This window comes from Crotalus tigris, unplaced genomic scaffold, assembly GCF_016545835.1.
Source record: "Crotalus tigris isolate CLP2741 ecotype Arizona unplaced genomic scaffold, ASM1654583v1 scf7180000017742.2353718, whole genome shotgun sequence".
Classification (NCBI taxonomy): domain Eukaryota; kingdom Metazoa; phylum Chordata; class Lepidosauria; order Squamata; family Viperidae; genus Crotalus; species Crotalus tigris.
In genome coordinates, this window is record NW_024096609.1 from 682152 (window position 1) to 705987 (window position 23836).

Sequence of the window (23836 nt, forward strand, 5' to 3'; positions counted from 1 at the left end):
TATTATTATTATTATTATTATTATTATTATTATTATTACATCATCATCATCTGAATCTTAATAGCAATCATCATCATCACCCTCACCACCAACACTATGATCAGCATCATTACCACCATCATCTTATTTGATTTGGTGCTGCCCGATTACAAATAACTCTGGGTGTCTATCAATACACTAAACCCGTGGTGGCGAACCTGTGGCACGCAGAGCCCTCTCTGTGGGCACGCGTGCCGTCACCCCAGTCCTAGGCCTTCAGCTGGATTTTATAAAACCTTTTCGCTTTAGGCCTTCACTGCCATGTGCAAAATAAAAAAGATTCAATCAATCAATCAATTTCAACTTCTTGCAGGGAAAAAAAGATCTCGTAAAGTTGGAATTGATTGATTGAACTTTTTAGTCCCACCCTGCCATTACCACTGCAGCCATGCCCACCCAATTGGCCACACCCACCCAATTGGTCACACCCACCCAATGGGCCACGCCCACCCAGCACCCAACGATACATAAATGGGTTTTGGGTTGCAGTTTGGGCACTTGGTCTCTAAAAGATTCGCCATCACTGCACTAAACCATATACAGTAAATTATTTGCATATAGAAAAACCAAACTAGAAGAACAAAGAAAAAAGAATAAAAAAGGACAAGATGGCAAAAGCAACACTCTCAAATATCTAACTGACATCTAATGTCCAGCAGAGGAGGCTCCAACCGCCATAGCCGATAGCTTAGGAGAACTGCCAGATCTTCATGGCTCTCTGGAATGCCACAGGGTGGAAGTCACATCCAGATCAGGGGGAAGGAGAGATTTAATGTCCCCCTGAACTATATATATATATATATATATATATATATATATATATATATATATATATATATATATATATATATATATATATATATAGGATGGATGAAATGTGTTCACTTTTCAGCTGTGAGCAAGTTTCATATAGAGGAAGGTCTGACAAATCATTTTCTGTGTAGTTGAAATTTAATTTACTGTTTAAAAACAGAATAATGTTCATCTCTCTCTCCCTCTCTCCCTCCCTCCCCCTCTCTTTCTCCTCTCTCTCTCTGTAGTGAGGAGGTCGATACTCATGAGAAAAGGGGTGTATTCCAGAGGAGTACGAGGCAACTCAGCCCAGATATTATGTGTGAGAGAAAGAGGGTGAAGATAGCCCCTCCCTAATAATTCACAGGGTATATTGTAGATGTAGATAGTAGAGTCCTCAGTCTGACAAGAATTTGTCTATAGGTGTGAAACAATAAAGAACTCAACTTAAGAACTGCCATGTGTCATTCTTGATTTTGGGCCTAACAATCAATCACCTCTACCTACTTAGCTTAACACTTTTTTTCTTTCCCTCATTTAAGTTTCTGTTGTTTCAAAACAGCAGTATCAGCACAATCATTTTCATACCTTTGTAATTAATGTTCAGGCCAAGAGACATAAAAAAAAACAGATTTTGTGTCTGTTCATTTATATACACATATGAAAACCAATATAGTATAATGGTTAAGTTGGTGGACTAGGAGAATGAAGAACCAAGTTCTAGCCTCTCTTTAGATATGGAAGCTAAATGGTAAAATTTTGAGGTAGTCATTCTCTTTCAACTCTATTACAGGAAAACAAATAAACAAACCTCTATTTCTTGGCATTATAAATTATGGTCCATAATTATCAACTTTCAGTCTTGATCCTGCTGTGGAATTATTTGTCTGAAATGGTATAGGGGTTGGACTAGATGACCTCCAAGGTCTCTTCCATCATCATCATCATCATCATCATCATCATCATTAATTTGAGGTTGACAATAATCTGTTTATCTCTGTGTTTGTCTACTTATCTGCATTAGAACCATTCAGAAATGTCATACATTTTGAATTTTGATTCAGATATTTATGAATCTTGCATGCAGCAATTTAAAACTAGAATTATTTTTAATTCTGCCTTTGCTGGCATTTTCTGCCCTATGCTTGGCTACTGCACCTGTGGATGTTTGCGCTCCATTTCAGAATCACAAACTACAGTCAAGGCCATTACAAAATATGTGTATAACTTGTATAATTTATGTACAAAGCCACCCCGAGTCATTTCGTCATAAGATGGGTGGCAAATTAATTAATCAAATAAATAAATAAATCTAAATCAACACTATGTATCCCATGCTATGTATTATACTATACATGTCTCCCAATACCTGTTCCTGGAAAATATGACCAAAAAGGTGCCCCATATTTTCACACAGTAATGCAAGAGAATCACAGTAGAGTTTAGCCTTGGAAAGGAGATGCTCGCATTTAAATCCTTTTTAATCAGATTTCACTTTGTGACCTTGAACTCTTGGTCAGCCTAGCCTACATCACTGAGAAATGAGTATGTAATCAGATCATTCTTACCTACATTGCCTGAATCCTTTACAAAAATACAGGATACAGCAGTTATAAATAAATATTGGTGATTAAACTTAGCTTACCCTGTATCCATCTGATCTCTTACCTTATTATACTGGAATAAATCATAGTCCCCCTCCCTTATTTATTTTTAAAAATATGGGTGCTTACTTGCACCTGATTGACCAACCTGCCCTAGCTTCACTTATACAAGGCCAAATGCTTGACACAAAACAACAACTATTGAACTGATTCAAACTCAGATGAATGGCCTCGTGGTCAAAGGCCACTTATCTCATTATTGGTCACCTCAAACATAGTATCCCTGGAGGATTAGGCATGCAGTGATAATAACTGCACGCAGTTTATTCCTCAAACCGTGCCATGAATAGGGCTGGTATGTTCAGCCTCCTTGTTTATTCGTTTAAAAAGCATTGGATATGATTGGGAAAAAAACATCTATCCCAAATTAGAAAAGGGCCCCCTTTTTCTGCAGCTGTGAATGACCCAGATAAGCTGCTGAGTCTTTCATTTGTCTTTATATCTCTGGACGCTATCTATTACAGGGCGATTTCCCCTAGCATTTAGCATCCATGCCAGAATTCTATTTCCATAAGTGATTTCCCAATGCAAATATGTGTTACTACTGCTTAAGGCTTTTCTTGTCCTTGTTTCTCACCACCGCCCTTCCACATCCAATGGGATTACATGCCATAACTACTTCATTACTGAATATGTAAGTCTTTGTTCTTTACAATTCCTCCTCCTCAAAGCCTAGCCATCTTAACTGGCATCTATGGTAATTTGCACACCCACATTGCTTCCTGCTTCAGGGGTATATTACAAAAAGGACCTTCCACGGTGGCAAAATTAGATGAATAATTGAATTAATTCCCCAGGCAAGTGAAAGGTAACATTTCAGTAAATCAGATAGAAATGTATAGAAAAGCAAACTGTTATTATTACTAAGGAACAGGAAGAGATCTCTTCTGAGCACTTGGGCTATTTTTAAGCTGCCTCCTTTCTCTTTTCAACTGGATATCATTGTCTAAAAAAATTCCATTATGGTGAATAACCTGGGATACATCACTGGAGCTATGGCATTCCAGATTTTCACCCACTGTCTTCTCGTCTATTTTAGATGGATTTTGTTTTGCAGATTTTGAATGGATTTCGTGTGTGTGTGTGTGTGTGTGTTGACCTCGTAGTTGCTTCGGCTGAAGCTTTATTTCCAGTCCTTCCTGCCCTTTTAAGCAAAGCTGCAGCATTTAAAAAAAAATCTTTTAAAAAGTGTGGTGGTGATAAATCAAACCAAATCTGAAATATGGCTGTGCAGCAAAAGCCCATGAGTATATGGTTCATTTATTGCAGAATCATAGAGTCGAAAGAAATTATTTGAATCACCAAGACCAAGACTGCTTTGTGCAGAAACCCATATTAAGGCCTCCCTGACAGATGCTAATTTTGCCTCTGCATCAATGCATCCAGTGAAAGGAAGTCAACCATCTCTCTGGTAAACTACTCTTATTGCTAGAATTTAATTGGAATCTGCATCCTTGTAACTTAAACCCATTACTTCATCTCCTGCACTTTGAAACAAGAGAGAACAGGACTTGACCTTCTTCTGTGTGACATTATTTCAGGTATTTGAAGAGTACTATCATATCCTTCAACTCTGTCAGTCTTCTTTTTCTCAAGATTAAGCACTCTCAGTTTCTCCCATTTTTCTGAAGAAAAATTTCTTGTCCCCTGCAAATCACTGGTATTCTCTTAATCTGTTCTGGGTTAAGATCTCTCATAAAGCCTAGAAGTAGATACAGTACTTAGAAGACGCTGACCAAAGCAGATTGAAGTAAGACTACTTTTCCTGTGATTTTGAAACTGTTGATGAAGCCTAAAATTGTATTCATGGAAGTTTGCTCTCAGAAGCTAGAAGGGATACCTCTCTATTATCTTTCTTTTTCATTAAATTGTGGAGGTGAGATAAACCATTATGAGTTGCTAATGTTGTATAAATTCAGCTTTAGCTTCTTTTATGGAATTTGCATGGCTTTTTAGAGAGAAAGAGAATATCATACTCTGTATGGTTTTTAAACCAGTTATGAAACTCTTTGTCATGCAATCTACCCACATATAACTAGTATACTAATCAAAATATCATGGAATGCTTAGTCAAATGTTTTGCTGCAATCAAAGTATAATACATGTATAATATTTGCAAATTTATTACATGATATGATTACCTCCAATATCAATTGCTCCTTCCTTACTCTTCAAGTTTGATTTTTAAGAGTTATAACCTTTACAAAATATACAAAAGCCACTTAGTTTAGACTAAGGTCCTCAGGGTTTGAGTTGTTGCGGTGTGTATTCCTACTGGAATGTTGAGATCTTGTGGTGGTTTTTACAATTTGGCTGCTAGAAGGACAATCAATTTACACAGCATGAGCTTCCCAGAATACTGCCTGTTAATCTTAGTAGTTCACTTCCTTCCAGGATGTTTGTACTATTCTTTTGCTAAAGAGTTGGACACATTTCCAAATTAAGCACTGATATGTTATCACCCCTTGGTATATTTCTAAAAGAGGTTTTGGTATGATGTTGAAAGTTGTCGTCTAGCTTTATAATATTCTAGGTTCTCATTTTAAATAAAAATAATAATTTGTAATAGGAAAAAAAGGATCTGGGATAGAGTGTGAAGGGCACCAATGGAAATATCCTAAACAAGTCTTTGGCATGCAGGAAATATGAGTCCCTTTGCTGGAAATGCCAGATTTCATTCCAGCCTGTGATATGGCTTTGGACATTACTTCATGGAATCAAGGGGCTTTCAATAAGCTTCATCCAAGAAGGAAATGGCAATTAGGAAAGTTACTAGTTGCATCCTATTCACTATTAGCCGAGTTGATAATTTAGGGGATGGAAAATTAAGTTGGGAGAAGCAGACACTGAAAATATGCAGTTGATTTGCATTATCAACAAAAATGTTTCAGGATAATCATCTTACTGTATGTCAAAGGTAATAACTTACATTATTTTGTTCAGTTGGGATTGAATCTGTGATCTATGTCTAGGAATTTCTATATTCTATTATGTAATCCTTCAATTTTTAGGATTTTGTTTTCTTCGGTATACACACATGCAATCAATTCTATCTCAAGAAGTGCTTATGATCAGGTATTTTGAAAACTAGAACATTAAGATATCTTAATGGATAATGTGTTCTGTAGCAAAACTGCTGGGAAATAAATAGCAGTTATTCACAACTCAGCTCTCTTTAAATGTATTATCACATTGGCTGTTTTTACCATTGCAGTTCTTAAGTTACAGTATGTGTTTCCACTCTTTATCCGGGTTCAACTTAATTTATTTCTGCTACAGCATGTCTGAAGAAAAAAAGATCATTTGCAATCTAATGTTTTACAGAGCTTTCAGTGGTTTCAGTTGGAAGAATTGAGGAAGAGAAATAGTGTGGTACAATGCCTCAGAAAACTTCAACATTTTTGTATAACTGGAAAAATTATGAACAATTGGTAATATGTAAACATTTGCAAGAAGTATGGCCCAACAGATTCAGGGAAATTTAAGGTTTCCAGAAATCGATCGATCGATCGATCGATCGATCCATCCATCCATCCATCCATCCATCCATCCATCCATCCATCCATCCATCCAACAAACTGACAAAGAAATCCTACCAGAACAATCCTGCCAGAACCAATGAAGCTTCTTCTTCTTTCTCAAGGAAAAAACAGTCTAGTTACCTTTTGAAAAAGCACCTTTGAGACATCTTTGACTCACATGACTGAGAATCGTTACAGGGATTTAACAAAAAAATAACAAGAAAAAAATAACCTTAATTTTAAACAGATAAATTAAACCTGACTAAGTTCACTGGCCATACAATATTCTGTCAAGTGAAGACAGGACAAATGGAAAAGTGGGAGGAAATGGAATCAGGTAACCTGAACAGGATTAAGACTAAAATCCCTTTTATTGTTAAAGCACCACAACTAATACGATATGAAGGGCTTCTGATGACCAAAAAAGCCTAAAGCAGCCTCCTCTATCCTTCCATATGGATATGAAAAAGTGATCACTGTAAGCAAAAAGGGCACTCTTCTTTCTGAGAACAATTTATTCCCATGTTTGCCCTCCTCAGTTAAGAGTTAGGTAAGCAGTGATTGATTTCACAAATCAAACTAATGAAATGTTGCTTAACCAGTATTTGCTGAATAAATCATAATTGGTTTCATTCATGCTTCACTCTGTAAATCATGTGTTGAAAAAAAATCTTCATCAGGGTCCAGTCCAGGCTGGGAATAAACAAAATGGAGACTGCTTTAGAAAGAAGGTTGTAGTTTATTGAAGAGCAGAGCCAGACAGAAAGATGGCTCTGGGAAAGCTGACCACATGTAGTAGGGAGTAGTGGGTTTTTATGCCTTCTTGAGCTTTTGTTTGGAGTTGTTCCTGTGGCATGAACTTTGACCTGAGTCTGAGTGTGCCTTTCTGGTATTCTGATGGTGGTAGGTTAATCCTATTATGTCCCAAAGGTCATATCCTATTTCCCTGGGGTTGTGGCTGATGACTATGTCCTGTGGTTGGATTTTTTTTGGTGTGAGGGATTGTTGTTTCTAGGGATCTTTGTCTTTCTAATCCCAGCTTTCTGGCTCCAATCTGTCCGATAAGATTATGATATCTGCATTTCTACAGAGCTGGTTTCTGCTTGGGGGAGGGAGACTTAGGGCTATTAAGAAAAACTGGGCATGCTTTTCTGCCTTTTAAAGATTCTTTGAGGAAATATAATATTCTGCCTTTTTAATATTTCCTTCTCTGGGGGGACTGACTTCTCACAATTTCTTCATCACATGATTTACAAATCCGAATGGTTGGGCCCAGACATAAAATTAAACGAAAGCAAATACTTTATAACTTGTTGACGAAGCTATTATAATCAATTTCTACCACTCCATAGAGATCTCAAATTACTATCATGGCAGCATCAAATGGTAAAAGATAGAAACCTCTCTTATCAAAACCACTTATGCTTCAGGTTCTACAATCCTTCTCTCTATCCTGACTTATATCTGGATAGCGAAAGTAGATTTGCTTATCTATTTCAGAGTTAATGTGTTGAACAGATTATTGAAGTTCTTGTACCAAAAACTCTTTGGAGAAGACTGTTAAACAGAATAACAAAATAAAAGAGCTGGAAGAGACCTTGGAGGTCTTCTATTCCAACCACCTGCTCAGGTAGGAAACCATCTACTATTTCAGACAAATGGTTGTCCAATCTCTTCTTAAAAACTTCCAGTATTGGGGCATCCACAACTTCTGGAGACAAGTTGTTCCACTGATTAATCTCTTTGTTAGGACATTTCTCCTTAGTTCTAGGTTGCTTCTCTCCTTGATTAGTTTCCATCCATTGCTTCTTGTCCTGACCTCAGGTGCTTTGGAAAATAGGTTGACACTCTCATCTTTGTGGTTGCCCCTTAGATATTGGAACACTACTATCATGTCACTTGTTGTCCTTTTTTTTCATTAAACTAGACATACACAATTAGCCAATTATTTTATGGAAATGAATTTTGTACTTGAAGAATGAAAAAGTGCTCAATAGATTAGAGCAGGGGTCCCCAACCTCTGGTCCGTGGACCAGCAACAGTCTATGGCAGGGGTCTTCAAACCTGGCCCATTTATAATTCCTCAGCCATAAAAGAGCCAAGTTTGAAGATCCCTGGTCTATGGCATGCCAGAAAGCAGTCCATGCAAACAAGTGAAGCCCCACTAGTGGGATGCAGGCAGCAAATGAAACCATGGACCTTCCTGTCCACTGAAAAACCTCTCTCCACAAAACCAGTCCCTGGTTCCCAAAACCTTGGATTAGAGTAAAGGTGTCGGGCCCTAGGAGGAGTACGATCATGTACGTTACCACCGGCTTCGAAGCGTGGTTTCCCAGACGAGTCGGGATCCTCGCCCAACTTGACAATTCAGTACCGAAGGCTTCCTGTGTTGACGGCGGTGATCTGTGAGGCCCGACATCCAGCTGAGAACCTTTGAGCATGTGCAGTCCAATCGCCGTGCATGCACAGTGAAACAATAGCAAGGACTGACCCATAAGCGGCTGGGACGGTGTAGGGCAAAGCCACGCATGCGCAGAAGGCCCTTACAGCCCAACTCACTGTCTGAGCATGCGTGGACACAGATCTGAAGCCGATCGACGAGACCGAAGATAACAGCTGATCGGAGGAAACACCTGGAAGCTTCAAGACTGGATGGTAGCTTAATAGGGAACAGGGTGGGGTAAGGCACATGGGTGGTGATGTATGGGTGATGGATTGGGTGTGGTAAAAGAGGTTGTATAAAAAGTGTACCTGGGAGAGCTGTTCCCTAGTGCTAGCTTACTTTGCAAAAGTAGCCCTACCACTTACGGACTTATTAAGTCCTCTACTTATTTCACTAGCATTAAGGACCCAAATACATAGGGCCTTTCAAAGTCATTAAGGTAATCAAACCCAGTTACAGTAAAGCTCCAACTGCCTAGATTATTGGGGAAAATACATCCCGTATTTCATAGCAGTCTATTGAAACCGGTATCTACAAATCGCACAGTAACACAGCCTGGACCTGTTACTGCTGATCAATATGAAGTGCACAAGATACTCGATTCGCGTATCAGACGGCGTAAGCTATATTACTTAATTTTATGGAAAGGCTATCCATTATCGGAAGCCTCCTGGGTACTGGCTACCGACGTACAAGCTCCCCGATTAATTAAAAAGTTCCATTTACAGCACCCTGAAAAACCAAGGGAAATCCTTTCAACACAAAAAGGGGTACCATAACAAGTTACCGGAATTAACATGTTTGTCTTTCTTCTCAGGGAGAACCCTGGTAAAGGGGGGCGGTATGTCGGGCCCTAGGAGGAGTACGATCATGTACGTTATCACCGGCTTCCAAGTGTGGTTTCCCAGATGAGTTGGGATCCTCGCCCAACTTGACAATTCAGTACCGAAGGCTTCCTGTGTTGACGGCGGTGATCTGTGAGGCCCGACATCCAGCAGAGAACCTTTGAGCATGCGCAGTCCAATCGCTGCGCCTGCGCAGTGAAACAATAGCACGGACTTACCCATAAGTGGCTGGGACGGTGTAGGGCAAAGCCACACATGTGCAGAAGGACCTTACAGCCCAACTCACTGTCTGAGCATGCGTGGACACAGATCTGAAGCCGATCGACGAGACCGAAGATAGCAGCTGATCGGAGGAAACACCTAGAAGCTTCAAGACCGGATGGTAGCTTAATAGGGAACAGGGTGGGGTAAGGCACATGGGTGGTGACATATGGGTGATAGATTGGGTGTGGTAAAGGGCTTGGATTGGGTGTGGTAAAAGAGGTTGTATAAAAAGCGTACCTGGGAGAGCTATTCCCTAGTGCTAACTTTTTGCAGCCTTCGTATGATGAATTAAAGCATTGTTCCTCGTACCTGGCAGAGTGATTATTTGATGTTAACTGGATCCATTAAGTCAGGACATTGTAACAAAAGGGACAACAGCCTAACTATAGAATTGTGACTTTCAACAGGTTTTACATCGGATAATATCTGTTTTGAAATTATACAATGTCTGCCTTATTTAGAAAAGGTCATCAAAATTATAATGGGGACAGAAATGACTTTTTGGCCAATGTTGATCTAAATTGGTTTTATAAGTATTGACCTTGTGGTCTAGAGAGTTTTCTCTTATTATCCAAAGGTGAATCCAACTTTTCTTCATGAAAAAGCCTTTACCCTTGCTAGAGAATTAAATATTGTTTTTTTTTCCTAAATAGTGCTAATTCATTGGAATTCAGGCTTGCTGCTTTTGCAAAATGATGCTTTCCTTCCTTCCTCCTTCAGCTTCCTTTTGAGACCCTCTCACCTCTTTCTTCAGAGCACTGTAGGGAATCACAGGAATAACTCAATTTCCTGCCCTACAAGATTCACAAATAAACAACCAAGCCAAATTTATGAAGAAAAATGTTATGTTCTTGATAAAGAATTCCTCTGCACGTGCTGCTAAAAGCAATTCAGAACTTGGCATATTCTTTGTAATAAGATTTTTTTTTTAATATTAGTGGAGTTGATATTAACCAAAAGTGTTCAATATTCAGTGTTTTATTTCCAAGAGTTCCTGTTGGTTAGATTAAATAAAACATATTGAGGCTGAGTCAGTTAATAACTTTAAGAAAAAAGACAAGAATGCCATTTCCCTTTTTTCTCCTAAAACAAAAGTGATGATGATGATTATCACAATCACCCACAGTGAGGTGGTGGGACTTGCATGCTTATCTGAGGATTAGAGTTATGCCAGAGGTTGAACTATACTGGAAGTTCTCATCAAAGAAGCCAGACAAAGAGTATCTCTCTCATAATCAGTATGGTGAGATGAAACTTGCAGAAACCTATACTGGATCAGTCATCACCTGGGTCAATAGGAATTGTGCTAGGTGCTGGAGCTTCTGGACATCTGGTGACAAATGGGTTACAGAACTCAAGACTGTTGTCTGGGGAACCAGGATCAGAGGCTGAAGGATTATGGAAGAAAAGTTATTTATGCATTGCAAATATACAAAGACTGAAAACAAAGAAAAAATGATTTGCTATTACAAATCAAATCCAATGAGGGTATCTCAAAAGAATGCACCAGGTCTGAAAAGCAATACCCAGAAGAAGAAAAAATAACAGAATAGATCAATGTCAATTTAGAATACAAAATAATGTATTCGCAAAAGTAGAATTGAAGAACTGTAAAGGTCTACCCGGGCAAAGAAATTGAAATTTTGCCAGAAAGAACTCAGACAAACCAAGGGGAGTCAATAGTAGAGGAAGCACATTGCTATTGAACCATTATCATTCCCAAATCAAACACCCCCTCCTCTATCTTCTTGTCAGAAAGAACAAAGTTTTCTAACTGAAAAAAAGAGAAACTGAAAGGAAGAATAACTGAGCATCCAGAACAGCACAAAAATAACAGAATCAGGGTTGTTACAAAAAAAAAAAAAATAGCTAGCACAACTGAAGATCTTGGATGCAAAATCAACAAAAATGAAACAAAAGCCAGACAGTGCACCACAAAAATGGAAGATCAGCTTAAAAATTAAGATCATCAAACTAAGATCAGATGCAAACAAGTTAGAACAGATGAAAGAAAAGAAGATCAAAGAATATCTTATCAAGAAATAACACCTAGAGACAAGGAAGCTCTGGAAATAATAAAGCAGCAAATAACAGCTATGCCCAAATAATAATAATAATAAGCAGGCACAAAATTCAAGTTGCACACTACAATATTGAAATAATTGGGCCATAGTTATCAAACATCAAAAACATCTGCCAGGCCATCCCACCTCTTTTACATCTGTATGGAAAAACTGAATGGAAAAACACCATCTGAAATGGAATTGCTGCTCAATATTAGTAGTAGTAGTAGTAGTAGTAGTAGTAGTAGTAGTAGTAGTAGTAGTAGTAGTAAAGTTGGAAGGGACTTTGGAGGTCATCTAGTCCAACTCCCTGCTCAGGCAGGAAACCCTATACTACTTCGGACAAATGGCTGTCCAGTCTCTTCTTAAAAACTTCTAGTGTTGGAGCACTCACCGCTTCTGGAGGCAGGTTGTTCAACTGGTTAATTGTTCTAACTGTCAGGAAGTTTCTCCTTAGTTCTAGGTTGCTTCTCTCCTTGATTAGTTTCCATTCGTTGCTTCTTGTCCTGCCTTCAGGTGCTTTGGAAAATAGTTTGACTCCCTCTTCTTTATGGCAGCCCCTGAGATATTGGAATACTGCTATCATGTCCCCCCTTGTCCTTCTCTTTGTTAAACTAGACATACCCAATTCTAGCAACCGTTCCTTATATGTTTTAGCCTCCAGTCCCCTAATCATCTTTGTTGCTTTTCTCTGTACTCTTTCTAGAGTCTCAACATCTTTTTTACATCGTGGTGACCAAAACTGGATGCAGTATTCCAAATGTGGCCTTACCAAGGCATTGTAAAGTGGTATTAACACTTCATGTGATCTTGATTCTATCCCTCTGTTAATGCAGCCTAGCACTGTGTTGGCCTTTTTGGCAGCTGCAGCACACTGCTGGCTCATATTTAGGTGATTGTCCACTAGGACTCTGAGGTCCCTCTCACAGTTACTACTATTGAGCAAGGTACCCCCTATACTATACCTGTACATTTGGTTTTTCTTGCCTAAATGTAGAATCTTGCTTTTTTCACCACTGAATTTCATTTTGTTTGATAGTGCCCAGTGTTCAAGTCTGTCCAGATCCTTCTGTATCTTAAGCCTGTCTTCTGTAATGTTGGGTATTCCTGCCAGCTTGGTGTCGTCTGCAAATTTAACGATTTCCCCATCTATCCCCTCGTCCAAATTGTTAATGAAGATGTTGAAGAGCACTGGGCCCAGAACAGAGCCCTGGGGCACCCCACTACACACTTCCCTCCATGTAGATGTGGTTCCATTGAGGACCACATGCTGAGTACGGCTGGTCAGCCATCTAAGGATATTACAGTGGAGTTTGGATTAGACAAACATGCCACCCTTTCCATCAGCAGGGGAAAAAGAGTGAAAACTGATGTCTCATGGAAATAACATCAAGAATATGGATGAAGATAATCACCACAAATACCTGGGCAGCCTTCAGTCTGACCACATCAAACACATGGAAGTCAAGAAGGAGGTTAGTCGTCAGTACATCAAAAGTTTGAAGAAAATCTTAAAGTTTAAAATCAGTGGAGAAAATAACATCAAACTGATTAACACTTGTGCAGTTCCAGTCAATAGATATACAACTGGAACTGGACTGGACTCAAATTGAACTAGAAGCCTTGGATAAGAAGAGCAGAAAAATACTGACATCTATATAGTGACTTTAACAGACTCTAATTATCAAGAAGCAAAGTTGGGCTCCTAATGTTCCAAGTGTATCAGACAGTTGAAGAATTAAAAAAGGATACTGAAAGAGTATCTGATTGGCTGTGAAGAAGCTCCACTGCATCAAGTACATCATGAAGGATTATTAAATATCTACGAGACCAAAATGACCTGTAAGAAAGTTCAAATGAAGAATAGAAAACAGACATGGAAAGGCAAAGTATTACGTACCCGCCTATAGATTAAAAGAAACTAGCAGGCAAAGCAGTTAACAAGAACTGGCAATGTCTAAACACAGGAAAGTTGAAGAAGGATGGAGGGGCTAATTCTGGTTGCACAAGATCAACCCTTAAGAACAAATGCATACAAAGCCAAAAATAAGAAGAAAGCAAATGCCACCTCTGCAGAAAAACTGAAGAAACAGTGAACCACCTAGTTAGTTCTACAAGATCTTTAGACTGATAACAAACAATAACATGATAAAGTAATAGCAATGGTGCATTGAATATCTGTAAAAAGCAAGAACTGCTGTGATCACAAAATAGACAAAGGAAGGGGAAAACAAAGAAGTGAAAGTTGTCTGAGATTTTAGAATTCAAACAGAAAAGCATACAATACCTCAGACTTAACAACTGATAATAAGAAAAACAAGTAAATCTGGATAGTGGGATACCTGGAGAAAGCAAAATAGAAGAGAAAGAAATGAAGAAAAATCACCAAATACAAAGGCCTGCAAGTAGAAGTAGAACAATTGGGGCAAAAGAAAGCAAAGGTAGTGCCAATAGTAATGGGCACCATGGGTGAAATTCCAAAACATTTGAAGCACTTCTTGAACACCATTAGCATTGACAAAATTCCCATCAATCAATTGCAAAAGGCAGCTTTCCTTGAAACAGCTTATATCCTGCAGTGATGCCTTTAACACCATAAAACAACAACATCTACCTATCTCAGATCCTTCGGAAGGACTGGCAAAAAATGCCAAATCCAGTCTAAACATTTAGCTGACAGTGTGATAAACCATAATAATAATTCCTAAAATGTTGTATGCAGCAAGTGTTTTTCAATAGATGCCTTGAAGTGAAGTGAAATGTCCCTACAGCTCATCATACATGCTATTGAGTAAAATCCTTGTGATCAAGGAGACTTCTAGAGAAGACATCTAGAAATCCCACTGCCTTCACAGAATCTTCTATGATCACCACACATTGTTGTCTTACATATTTTCCACCTGATTTTTTGCCTGCTCCTTTGGTAGAAATATTTCCTTGGAAATGAAAAAAGTAATAAAATGGCTGCTGCAGCAGGAGCTTTAGGAGCTTACCAGAAACATTTCATAATCTTAAAATGGTACTTAGCTATGGTTCCTCTAATTCCCTCTGGCAACCAAGTAAGCTAAACAATACTCTGTTTGTTACCTAAATAGATGAGAGTAGGTGTGCATGCATGTATGTATCAATCAAGCTTTAATACTTCCAAAGTCTTTAAGCAATTTTATGAAGTGATGTTAAAATACACATTTTCAATGAATGAGTTTCATTGAGTTCAATGAAACCTATTTTTGAATAGACACGTAGAGCCAACATTGGAAATCTTGCATTAAAAACATGTCTTGTTTTCATTAAATATACTTATTATTTTAGAAAATTTTAAGGAACTAATAGCTGTCTAAGTAAATGTATAGGAGACAGAGCAGGAAACTTGTGCATATTTTTGGTATGATTAAAAGAATTTGGCTCAATGACATAATGGTGGCTTTAAATTATTTAATTCCCACAAGATGACATCTAATTAATTCATCAGTGTTGTTCCTTTTTGAAAGTTACTTGATTCACTATAGTTCTATAGTAGAACATTTCCTAAATGTACAATTATTTGCTAGAAAAATAATACCTTCTCCTACATCTGGTTCAGATATACTTTATTGCCCCATCCTTTTCATTTATGTTCTAAGACTTGTTAAGCTTGAAAAAAGGTTATAACATAAATCAGATTTTGTTTGTTTACTACAAATTTAGGACATGATTCAACTAAAGCTAAGTAGTCTGAAAGTTTTTTTTTAATATTATTGGCAGAGTGGAGCACATTCTGTACATAAATCTCTTCCACTGAAATCAATGCAAGTTGAAAGTACTTGGCATTGCTTGGATTGCGTTCATATCGTACAACATCATTTATATCATTATATAAAATATTGATTTGTACTTAGCTTTTGATATATAGTACAAGGAACTGTATCTGAGTCAATGGAATATTTCTTGTTTATCCCTGCTTACTTTACTGTAACCAACAAGTCTGCACATAGATTTCCTTTTGTTGAATCATGACTGATGCACTCTGGTTAGTTTATTTGTTGAAATAAATAATTCATTTATAAATAAACAATATATTTATTATTTCTTTAAAATGTGAGCTTTGGATTTTTCACTAAAATTCTCACAATAATAGATATTAAAAGCAGCATTTAAAAATAAAGAAACCCATCACACCTTAGTAAAAGGCCTGAGATAATAATAATAATAATAATAATAATAATAATAATAATAATAATAATAATAATAACAACAAATTCGCTATTAGTCAATTGCAAAAGGCGGCCTTATTAGGAACTGCTTCCATCCTGGGACGATATCTGTAATACCATCAAACATCCACATCTACCTATCCCAGGTCCTGGGTAAGGACTCGATAGGTAGACAAAATGCCAAATCCAGTCTGAACATCTGGCTGACTGTGCGATGATCGATATAATAATAATAATAATAATTGAAGAAAGAGACCAAGGGACTAATTCTGGCTGCACAAGACCAAGCCTTAAGGACAAATGCATATAAAGTCAAAATTAAGAAGACAGCAACAGACAGTAAGTGCCGCCTATGCAAAGAAGCTGAAGAAATAGTGGACCACCTGGTAAGCTGTTGCAAGAAGATTGCACAGACTGACTACAAGCAGTGGCATGACAAAGTAGCAACAATGGTGCATTGGAAGATCTGCAAAAAAATATCATTTGCCTGTAAGCAAAAACTGGTGGGATCATAAAATAGAGAAAGTCATTTGTTGTTAATTGAGAAGTTGTGTCCGACCCATTGCGACCCCATGGACAACGTTCCTCCAGGTCTTCCTGTCCTCTACCATTTTCTGGAGTCCATTTAAGTTCACACCTACTGCTTCAGTGACTCCATCCAGCCATCTCATTCTCTGTCGTCCCCTTCTTCTATTGCCCTCAATCTTTCCCAGCATTAGGCCCTTCTCCAGTGAGTCCTTCCTTCTCATTAGGTGGCCAAAGTATTTGAGTTTCAACTTCAGGATCTGGCCTTCTAAAGAGCAGTCGGGGTTGATCTCTTCTAGGACTGACCGGTTTGAACGCCTTGCAGTCCAAGGGACTCGCAGGAGTCTTCTCCAGCACCATAGTTCAAAGGCCTCAATTCTTTGGCGCTCAGCCTTTCTTATGGTCCAACTTTCACAGCCATACATTGCAACTGGGAAAACCATGGCCTGGACTATACGCACTTTTGTTGGCAGGCTGATGTCTCTGCTTTTTAGTATGCTGTCTAGATTTGCCATAGCTTTCCTCCCCAGGAGCAAGCGTCTTTTAATTTCTTGGCTGCAGTCCCCACCTGAGGTGATCTTGGAGCCCAGAAAAATAAAATCTGTCACTACCTCCATTTCTTCCCCATCTATTTGCCAGGAATTGAGAGGGGCGGATGCCATGATTTTGGTTTTCTTAACGTTGAATTTCAAGCCAACTTTTGCACTCTCCTTCTTCACCCGCATCAAGAGGCTTTTTAGTTCCTCTTCACTTTCTGCCATTAGAGTAGTATCATCTGCATATCTTAGGTTGTTGATATTTCTCCCGGCAATCTTAATTCCAACTTTTGTTTCATCTAGCCCTGCCTTTCTCATGATGTGCTCTGCATATAAGTTAAATAGGCAGGGCGACAGTATACAGCCTTGCCAGACTCCTTTTCCAATTTTGAACCAATCAGTGGTTCCATGTGCAGTTCTCACTGTTGCTTCTTGACCCGCATATAGGTTTCTCAAGAGACAAATAAGATGGTCTGGTATTCCCATCTCTTTAAGAACTTGCCACAATTTGTTGTGATCCACACAATCAAAGGCTTTAGCATAGTCAATGAAGCAGAAGTAGATGTTTTTTCTGGAACTCCCTAGCTTTCTCCATGATCCAGCGTATGTTGGCAATTTGATCCTCTGCCTCTTCGAAATCCTGCCTGTACTTCTGGTAGTTCTCGATCCACATACTGCTGGAGTCTAGCTTGTAGGATTTTAAGCATAACTTTACTAGCATGTGAAATGAGTGCAATGGTGCGATAGTTTGAACATTCTTTGGCATTGCCTTTCTTTGGAATTGGAATGTAAACTGACCTTTTCCAATCCTGTGGCCACTGTTGAGTTTTCCAAATTTGCTGGCAAATTGAGTGTAGCACTTTTACTGCATCGTCTTTTAAGATTTTGAATAGCTCAGCTGGAATACTGTCATCTCCACTAGCTTTGTTGTTGCTCAGATTTTCTAAGGCCCATTTCACTTCACATTCTAGGATGTCTGGTTCGAGGTCAGTGACCATCTCATTGTGGTTATCTGGGATGTTAAGCTCATTCTTGTATAGTTCTTCTGTGTAGTTTTGCCATCTCTTCTTAATCTCTTCTGCCTCTGTTAGGTCTCTGCCATTTTGGTCCTTTATCATGCCCATCTTTGCATGAAACATTCCCTTCATATCTCCAATTTTCTTGAAGAGATCTCTGGTCCTCCCTATTCTGTTGTTTTCTTCTATTTCTTTGCACTGTTCATTTAAGAAGGCATTCTTATCTCTTCTAGCTACTCTCTGGAATTCTGCATTCCAATTGGGTGTATCTTTCTCTTTCTCCTTTGCCTTTCGCTTCCCTTCTTTCCTCAGCTATTTGCAAAGCTTCCTCAGACAGCCATTTTGCTTTCTTGCATTTCTTTTTCTTTGGGATGGTTTTAGTTGCTACCTCTTGTACAATGTTGTGAACTTCCATCCATAGTTCTTCAGGCATTCTGTCTATCAGATCCAGTTCCTTAAATCTATTTGTCACCTCTACTGTATATTCATCAGGAATATGATTTAGTTCATACCTGAGTGGCCTAGTGCTTTTCCCTACTTTTTTCAATTTAAGCCTAAATTTTGCAACGAGAAGCTCATGATCTGAGCCACAGTCAGATCCTGGTCTTGTTTTTACTGACTGTATAGAGCTTCTCCATCTTTGGCTGCAGAGCACATAGTCAATCTGATTTCTATGTTGACCGTCTGGTGATATCCATGTGTAGAGCCGTCTCTTGGGTTGTTGGAAAAGAGTGTTTGTTATGACCATCGTATTCTCTTGACAAAATTCTATTAGCCTGTGCCCTGCTTCATTTTGTACTCCAAGGCTAAACTTGCCTGTTATTCCGGTTATCTTTTGGCTTCCTACCTTAGCATTCCAATCCCCCATGATGATAAGGACATCATTTTTTAGTGTTAATTCTATAAGGTGCTGTAGGGCTTCATAGAACCGGTCAATTTCATCCTCTTCAGCACCAGTGGTTGGGCATAGATTTGGACTATTGTGATATTGAATGGTTTGCCTTGGATTCAAATTGAGATCATTTTGTCATTTTGGGGATTGTATCCCAGTATTGCTTTTCCTATTCTTTTATTGACTATGAAGGCTACTCCATTTCTTCTGAGGGATTCTTGCCCACAGTAGTATACCTGATGGTCATCTGAGTTAAATTCACCCATTCCTGTCCATTTTAGTTCGCTGATTCCTAAGATGTCGATGTTCAGTCTTGTCATCTCTTTTTTGACTACGTCTAGCTTGCCTTGATTCATGGATCTTACATTCCAGGTTCCTATGGAGAAAAAATCTTTACAGCATCGGACTTTCCTTTCACCACCAGATATATCCACAGCTGAGCGTCCTTTCGGCTTTGGCCCAGTCGCTTCATTCTTTCTGGCGCTACTAGTACTAGCCCTCTGCTCTTCCCCAGTAGCATATTGGACACCTTCCGACCTGAGGGGCTCATCTTCCAGCGTCATATCTTTTTGCCTTTTAGTACTGTCCATGGGGTTTTCATGGCAAAGATACTGGAGTGGTTGCCATTTCCTTCTCCAGTGGATCACATTTTGTCAGAACTCTCTGCTATGACCTGTCCGTCTTGGGTGGCCCTGCATGGCATAGCTTATAGCTTCATTGAGTTACACAAGCCCCTTCGCCACGACAAGGCAGTAATCCATAAAGGGGGAGAAAGTCATAGAAAATGATAAAATTAAACTGCTCTGGGACTTCAGAATTGAAACAGACAAGCACCTGCAACATAACACCCCAGACTTAACAATGGTTGATAAGAAAGACAAAAAAGTCTGCATAGTGGATGTGGCAGTGCCTGGAGACAGCAGAATAGACGAGAAAGAACTGAAGAAGATAACAAAATACAAAGACCTACAAATAGAAATAGAAAGACTGTGGCAAAAGCAAGCAAGGGTAGTACCAATAGTAATAGGCTCCTTGGGTGCCATCCCAAAACAACCGGAGCACCACTTGAACACCGTTGGCATTGACAAATTCGCTATTAGTCAATTGCAAAAGGCGGCCTTACTGCTTCCATCCTGCGACAATACCTGTAATACTATCAAACATCCACATCTGCCTATCCCAGGTCCTGGGTAAGGACTTGATAGGTAGACAAAATGCCAAATCCAGTCTGAACATCTGGCTGACTGTGCGATGATCCACAATAATAATAATAATAAAGTTGGAAGGGACCTTGGAGGTCATTGAGTCCAAACCCCTGCTCAGGCAGGAAACTCTACACCATCTCGGACAAATGGCTGTCCAGTCTCTTCTTAAAAACTTCCAGTGTTGGAGCATTCACTGCTTCTGGAGGCAGGTTGTTCCACTGGTTAATTGTTCTAACTGTCAGGAAGTTTCTCCTTAGTTCTAGGTTGCTTCTCTCCTTGCATCAAAAAGCAGTAAAGACAGGGCAAACATGAGTTTCTGGAGAGGTTAATCTAAAGTTAGGCTACTACTGAAAGACCCAATCACAAGATGAGAAGGCACTTGGAGCTGACTTTGCAAATGCAAACTTATAGGGGAAAGTGGTAGAGATCTTTCAAATACAGTAATCCCAACCCTGAACTTTTATTGATTAACACCAGGGACAAAAATTAACTAGGAACCAATGAAGATAATAAAGAACCCATCTAATATGTTCATATCATCTACTTTCAGCCATTTCTTCCCCAATACTTTGTAATAATAGAAGTTTCTGAGTAATTTTCAAGGACAGCCTTGAACAATGCATTGCAGTAGAAAAGTCAGCAAGATGATTTTTTCTTGAATCTCATATTAACTTGAATTTGTGTAATAATTTATCTTTTGAAGCAAATCATTTACCATCATACTCACCCATAATAGAAAAAGATGTATATTTCCATTAACCTATATTGCAATAAACTCCCACATAGAATATTTTGGTACTCTCTAGAAAAGTACTGGAGTTTCAGTTTGTATACTCACATGTACTTTTTTTGTCACCCACATGAATTCTGTGAACAGAAACTTGGTCTATTGTTCATTTGTTATTTGTGCTACCTAACTGAATTTTGCCATGGGCAAGAGTAACCTAAGAAAGTTTTAAAATGAGCCTAAAAACGGATTCAAACTTTTTAAAAAATAAATACAGCTATGTCCTTCTTTTAGCTAAATTGAATGCTGCTCAGCTGAGTGATTTGCCTAAGAGAAATTCTGGTTGGGTAGGTTACTTAATAAGCCTCAAAGGAGCTTGAAAAAAAAGTACAATGTTATTATTCATAATATCTGTCAAGGTTTCAGGGTGAATTGAGATTTTTTACTGTGAACTTTAGAATTTCACAGCTATCAAAATTGAATGCATATCCTGATGAATATGGATTCAGCTATAATATTAGGAATCTAGAAGCAACAAGAAGGGATGTCTTTATTTTCTGCTTACCTGATGTCATTTTGAAAAAAAAAAGTGTTGCAGAATATTGGTTTCTTACATAGCAGCCAGTACAAGCTGTTTTGAGCTTACCAAAGAAGAGCAAGAGCCCAATATAATAAATGCACAAAATAAAAGGAAAAACTGGGTTCTCAAGCAGAATGAAGCTAAGATACAAAAGATTCCTAATAATGAAAAAAGTATAATTAAAGAATTTGAACTTTGTACCTTCAAATTTAATTCTTTAATTTAGTCTAATGATAGCGTCTTTCCTCTAGCTCAGTGGTTCTCAATCTTTTTAATGCCGTGACCCCCACCAGTCATAAGTCGAGGACTACTCAACCGGTCGCAAGTCAAGGACTACTCAACTGGTGCAGCACCGTTTGCAGAATGGGACTTTTGGCAGGCTCAGCAGGGCAGAGATAGCCTGGACAATTCCTATTGGCTTTTGAAAGCGAATAGAATTAGACTCTATTCAAGAGAGTCTATTCTATTGGCTTTCAAAAGCCAATAGAATAAAAGGGAGTAGCACAGCTAAGGAAAAGGGGGGAAAAAACGGCGGACTGTGTTGTTTGGTGACCCCCGTGAAATGGTCATTCGACTCCAAATGGGGTCCTGACCCACAGGTTGAGAACCATTGCTCTAGCTTCTCTGAGCTCAGGTAGTATCGAAGAAGTTCTTATTCTTGATCACAATGACTGTTTGCCTGCAAGGCAGGCAGTCAGGCAGAATCTTTCTATCTAAATTTATCTATATCTGTCTGTCTTTCTGTCTAGTTAGCTAGCTAGCTAGCTATGATCCATTTAAAATCAAACAACATTTGGCAAAAAAGCATTTAAAACAAAAAAGGCATGGCTATTTCTGCAGGATTAACATCCACAATTTATAGTAGGATCCAAAATAAGTCTAATTTCACTGACTGTTAGTAATGTTATACTTTTAGCAGTATGGTTCTCAGTCAATTATACCACATCTAGAACTGCAAGGAAATGGTAGTTGCAGAGTTACTCTGGGACCTTTTATGCTTGTCTTCACGAAAACTGTGAAAGAAGCAATGTACCTAAGTCATGTACCTGAATTAAGACAACGGGAGCATTGTTTTACATTGTATTTTCAAGAATATACATGTACTTAATACTGCTGAGACTGACCATTAATCCATGGCTTAAGCCTAATCTTACCAACATCAACTAAAAGTGGTTCTCCAGGGTTTTTTAGAGATGTCCTGTGCAAGCCACAATAACAAATAGTTAATCTATCTACTTCCCTATGTATTTTATCTCAAAGCATGCATTGTGACATCATAATGAAACATTGGTTTGTGTTGGGATATTCATGATTTGTGTTGGGATGCATGCCCATAATTTGCACCTTCCTTGCAACATCTTCCTTTCCCTGGAAGCCTGTAGACGTGCATATTTTCCAGTCCAGTCCCAACTTTCCAGGGCTTGGAATTCTGATCTTGTGCATGGAAAGCATATGATCTTTTACTGAACCGAGCTTATCCTTGCTTCTTCATAGGAAAGTTTGCTCAGGGTTATTATGTGTAAGAAATGTCTATGAAAATATAACTAGAGAACACTATGATGTTATTGTTCAGTCATTCCTATCCAGCTTTATTCTTTATGGAAGCTTAGTTCTCCAGGGGATGTGGTAACTAGCAGATAGTCTTGATTTACAGCAACATGCTACATGTTCTCAGCTATGCATGTTTATTTCCGTGCTTGGTTTCCCCCCCCCAATTTTTTTTGGTTATTAAATGCCCATTATGCCTCATAATCCCAGTAAAGATAGGTCTCTTTAGAGGTGCAGCAGATATACAACACTTTTGCCAAACAATAAGTGAATTCATGGAAAAAGACCACTAAAATAAATTACCTCATTCCCTCCCCCTTTGGTTGAAAGAGCCTATCTCCAATGCACTTGAAGGCAGCTCAGATCTGATTTACAGTTGAGTTTCCCAGAGATCAAATAAAAGCCAAATGGGGAATGATGGAAATTTCTCAAGGGAGAAACCAAACCTAGGTATAATCAGCTTTCACACTTCCCTTACCAGCAAGATTGGTAGACCTCATGTTTACTGACAACTGGTGAAATGGTTGAAAGGCTCAACAGTGTTCCTGTTCTAAGGTTTTTTTAAAAAAAAAAAAAAAATAAGCATACACTCACATCTTTCCTTTTGCATGACTTCATTTTGTAAAGACATTAGTCAGACGTACTGCAGCAGATCTGAGCATTTTTATAATCTTTCTTGCGCTTGCCCAGAATAGAACAGTGGGTACAACATTCCTTTGAAGGGAAATATTGGTTGTGTCAGTTAGGATTTCTGAACGTTTACTTATTCGTAAGTGAGTTTATCCACTGAACATTTGGATAAGCTTATATTGCTCACTATCATCACTTGGTGTCCCACATGTCAATATACACTGTGAGTAGAACCAGTAGAAAACCATTTTGGATTGGGACTTTTTTTCCCCAATTAAGATTCTATTTCTAAACAATCCAGAGCAGATTCAAAAGGCAGTCTGAAATTCAAAACTTGCATATGGTTTCTTCAT